This window comes from Phocoena phocoena, chromosome 20 (genome assembly GCF_963924675.1).
Source record: "Phocoena phocoena chromosome 20, mPhoPho1.1, whole genome shotgun sequence".
Lineage (NCBI taxonomy): Eukaryota > Metazoa > Chordata > Mammalia > Artiodactyla > Phocoenidae > Phocoena > Phocoena phocoena.
In genome coordinates, this window is record NC_089238.1 from 58,861,157 (window position 1) to 58,866,298 (window position 5,142).

Sequence of the window (5,142 nt, forward strand, 5' to 3'; positions counted from 1 at the left end):
TGGTGATGGTGGTGGTGGTGGTACTGGTGGTGATGGTGGTGGTGGCGGTGGTGGTGGTGGCAGTGGTGATGGTGGTGGTGGTGGTACTGGTGGTGGTGGTGATGGTGGTGATGGTGGGGGTGATGGTGGTGATGGTGATGGCAGTGGTGGCGGTGGTGGTGATGGTGGTGGCGATGGTGGTGGTGATGGTGATGGCGGTATTGATGTGGTAGTGATGGTGGTGGCGATGGTGGTGGTGATGGTTATGGTGGTGGTGGTGGTGGTGATGTTGGTAGTGGTGATGGTGGGGGTGGTGATGGTCATGGTGGGGGTGGGGGGGTGGTGGGGGTGATGGTGATGGTGGGGGTGATGGTGACGGTGGTGGTGGTAGTGGTGGTGATGGTAGTGGTGGCAGTGGTGATGGTGGGGGTGATGATGGTGATGGTGGTGGTGATGGTGATGGCGGTGGTGGTGGCGGTGGTGGTGGTGGCGATGATGGTGGTGATGGTGGTACTGATGTGGTGGTAGTGATGGTGGTGGCGATGGTGGTGGTGACGGTGATGGTGGTGTTGGTGGTGGTGGTGGTGATGTTGGTAGTGGTGATGGTGGGGGTGATGGTGATGGTGATGGTGGGGGTGATGGTGATGGTGGCGGTGGTGGTGATGCTGGTGGTGGCGGTGGTGATGGTGGGGGTGGTGATGGTGGTGGGGGTGTGGTGATGGTGATAGTGATGGTGGTGGCGGTGGTGATGTTGGGGGGTGATTATGGTGGTGATGATGGTGGTGAGGGTGTGGTGATGGTGGTGATAGTGATGGTGGTGGCGGTGGTGATGGCAGTGGTGGTGGTGATGGTGGTGATGCTGGTGGGGGTGGGGGTGACGGTGGTGGTGATGATATCTAACACTGAGATAGCACGTACTGCACGCCAGGCACTGTTCTAGCAGTTTATACATACTAACTCTTTTAATTCTCACAATTGGCCAATGATCATTTCCAGTTTACAGATGAGGATAGGCAGGCGTGAAGAGAGGGAGTAAGTAACTTCCTTAAAGCTACACAGCCAGGTAGTGGCAGAGCAGGGATTCAGAGTGACAGAATTGGTTGGAGTCTGTGCCCCTAGCTGCCCCGTGAAGCCATCCTGCCTCCCACAAAGGTACCTGGTGAGATGGGCATGAGCCCGGAGGAGAGAGTGAGACGCCCCTGGAGGGCCTGCGGTTGCGCAGGAGGCAAGGTTTGAGCTGTGTCTTGAAGGACACGTGTAGGGGCCAGGTGGGAGGGTCTGACTGGTACGGGGCGGGGCGGGGGATCTCTGACCGACTGTCACGGATGGAGTCCTGCTCCAGGGAGCTGCAGCGCCCCCTCCGCGACTTGTCCCGCTGACCCATGAGGTTCCCTCCTGGGTTTGGGCCTTAGGGCCTCTCTGCCTCAACCCTCCCATCTACCAAGAGTCTTGTCTTCAGGACTAAGCAGGGCTACACCTGGTGCCGGATGCGCCAGATGCTATAGGACTCGGGGCGGAAACCTGGGCCTTCTGAGGGGACACGGCCGGCTGGTGGGAGAGGGGCCCTCGGTCGGCAGCAGGGGCAGGGCCTGGAGCCCCTGCCTCGCCAAAGCCCTCGCTTGCCGCCTCCGCCCCGCATCGCTACTGCTCCCCCGGCCGCGTCACAGGACGTGGCCAGGAAAGTCCAGACTTGGGAACACCCAGACTCAGGCAAGCTGCACACCAACCCCGCCGTGGCTCCTTTCCTGGATGTACCCCTGCATGCGGCAGACACCGCTGGCTGTCCCTCTGTCCCTCACCAACGGGACCCAGACCTGCCCCCCTGGAGTGACCTGCCCTGGCTCGGGTGACAGTGTGGCCGCCGGCCCACCTGGCTGCTGGCAGGACTGCGGGGCGGCAAGGCCTGGGGTGTCCACCGGGGGCTTCTGTGTCTCTGCTTCTGCAGGGAACAGTCCGGGGAGACCAGCTGCCCCGGGTGGAGGGCGGGACAGTCTCCCGGCTCTTGCCTCTTAGACCAGCGAGTCAGGTGTTCAGCTACTTGCACCCATGGTCACTCACTTTCTTGTCCTGAGGACCAGCTGGGACAGGAGTGGGACACCTATGCCATCTGCTCTGGGAGGCTGGGCCCTGCTGGCTTCTTCCCGGAGCTCCTCTTCTCCAGTGTGTCTCTGCTTGAGAGACAGAAGGAAAGACAGAAACGATGTTTGTCAGCCAAGCCTGCCTCTTCAGATGTTCTCATTCGATCCTCCCACTGCTGTGAGGCTGGTGCCGTCACCGGACCCATTTCACAGCTGAGCAGACTGAGGCTCAGTAAGGCATCAGCGGTGAGTGATGGAGCCGGGACCCCAGCACTTGTGTTTCTCCTCTGCTGCCCCTCCCAGTTCCTGGGGCTGCTTTCCCTTCTCTGGACCCCAAGGGAGTCTGGGGCCCCGGCTGCGGCTACTCCTGTCTAGCAGGGCTCCCTCCCTCCCTTCCCCCACCCGCAGGGCCTGTCTGTGCTTGAGTACATCGGCACCCGTGTGTCTCCCCATGCTTCCCTTACGAAGAGCGTCCACTGCCCGTCACTCACCGCGTGTGGCCCCCACGCCCGCTCCGCTTCTTCCACTGTAAAAGCTCCTTCCGTGGGCTTGAGAGGTCTGCACTGGGCAGTTTTGTGGCATTGCTTGGCCCTTGCTGACCCCGAGACAGAGCTCAGTGAGTTACTGTTGTCACCTCGTTGTCACCTTGCCTCGCCTTGCTTCTGCAGGCCCCCGAGGGCCCAGTCCATAGTGCCCTGGACCGTCATATGGCCAAGAATCGGCCTGACCCTGTGGCCTCTCCCAAGCACAGGTGCCCCCGGGGGGCAGCTTCCGTCTGAGGGGACAGGACAGGGTCCTGGAGAGGAAACTGGGCCCACCTCCTGCTCTGCAGGCCGGGAGACACAGGCACCGAGGGGCCGGTGGGGTGGCGGGAAGGGGCATGAGGACAGCACGGCTGTGCTGCAGACTGGCTGGCACCGAGCCCACGCAGGAACGCCCGGGGTAGGGGGCCCAGGCCGCTCAGCTGTCATTCTGATTAAACCCAGACGTCCCTCCTACCGGTGCAGATGTGCCCTGGGAGCATTTAAATGAAAAGCGCAAGGATCAGAGAAGAGTTCCTGGAAACCTGCTTCGTGGGGAGAGGGGGAAGGGGAGAGCGGGCTGTGGAGCCCCCCCGCTGCTCGCCCATGGCCAGTGGCCCCCGTGCAGCGAGGGCCCTCCAGCCTCTGCCTTCTGGGAATGGGCCCAGGCCACCTTGCCCCGCCCCAGGCTGCCTGGGTGATGCCTGGGTGGAGGCCGACCCCTGTCTTCTGAGGACTCTGCCCTGGGTCTGGAAGTGGGGCGTTGAGCCCAAAGTGACCTGAATTCGAATATCATTCCGACAGACAACAGCAGAAGAGACCAGGAGCGGAGGCCGAGGCCAGGCCCCAGGATGGGGACGGGAGACCAGGCCCCAGCAGGAGCGGCCGAACCGCCGAACGGACTACGCGGCAAGCGCACCTGTTTTTCTCAGGGCCCGCGCTCCCTGAGGGGCGGGGCGGGGCCAGGCCTGGGGGCGGGGCCTGGGTGGGAGGGGCGGGGCCTGGGTGGGGGGGGCCGGGCCTGCCGCCGAGGCTGGGCTCAATGGACCTCCTGCTCCAAGCCGATGCGGACGTGAGCCGAGCAGGACCCCTCCAGGGCCAGCTGCTGGGTTCAGACTATGGCAGAGCTGGGCCCTGGACAGGTCCAGAACCTTGCCAGGCCTCTGGTTTTCCCGACAGTAAGCTGCTCTGAGGAGCTGGGGCGAGCCTGGAGCCCAAGCGACACACCAGCTCCCCAGCCCCATGGCTCTGCCCTGGGCAACCCAAGATCTTGCTGGACCTGGGGGCACCGTGGCCTCGTGGACGAATCCCTCGGCTGTCAGCCTCAGGCACGAGCTCTCAGCTCATGACTGACGGCGGGAGAAAGGCCCCCGCAGGCGTCCACGTGCGTTGTCTGGGTCACCTGCCTCACTTCCTCCCCGCTCCGTCCTCCACAGGCTCCCAGCACCACTCACCTTGCTGCCACCTGCCACCTCCGTCCCTGCAGGTTCCCGGGCTCCACACCCTACTGGAGAAAGGGCTGGGCGCTGTGCACCCTGACGGCTCACGTACCCTCTCTGATCTGAGCCCAGGGTGATTTTCCCTACAAAATGGGGGAAATAGGACATCTCCTGTTAAAAGACAGGACCTAAGGATGATCCCACCTGTGGGCCTGGCTTGTGGCCTTGGTGCCCTGTCCTCAGGGGCCCAACGCAGCAGGAGGAAAGGCTCCAGGACAACTGAGGATGGAGCCGACTGGCTGGAAGCCTACCTCGCAGGCTCACGCACACCCACGTTCCGGCCAGCAGAGTCCTTCGGCTTCCCAGGACTCCTGGCTCACGCCTTTCTGTGCTGAGGCCTTCAGGAGACGTCTGATGGATCACAGGTGAGAGAAGGCAGAGGGCAGGGGGCCAGCGAGGCTCTGCACAGCCTGCCCCTTGCACCTGGGCTTGGGATCAGGGCCTGCACTGAGCTGCTCAAGTCCAGCTGGCTCCTGAGGGGTCTTGGGCTCCTTGACAGCCTTAAAAATCATCAGGGGCCCCAAAAAGCTTTACTTTATGTAGCACTAGCTATCGATACATACATACCATATTAAAGATTAAAAAGTTAAATCTTTACTTATCAATTTACTAAAAATCACCATAAATAAATGTAATATAAATTACATTTTAATGAAAATAACTATATTTTCAAAAACACATATATACACTACCAAATGTAAGGTAGATAGCTAGTGGGAAGCAGCCGCATAGCACAGGGAGATCAGGTCGGTGCTTTGTGACTGCCAGGAGGGGTGGGATAGGGAGGGTGGGAGGGAGGGAGACGCAAGAGGGAGGAGATATGGGGATATATGTATATGTATAACTGATTCACTTTGTTATAAAGCAGAAACTAACAAAAAAAATCTAACTCTGTCATTTACTAGATGTGTAACTGTAGAAAAATTAGTCACTTTGCTTCATTAATAAAATATAGTAATAACTTAAAAAAAACCACTTAACATAGTATCTAGCCCTTAATAAACATCATCTTTATTATTATTAAAAAACAATTCTAGACACTTTTACATTTATTTTAAATTATTG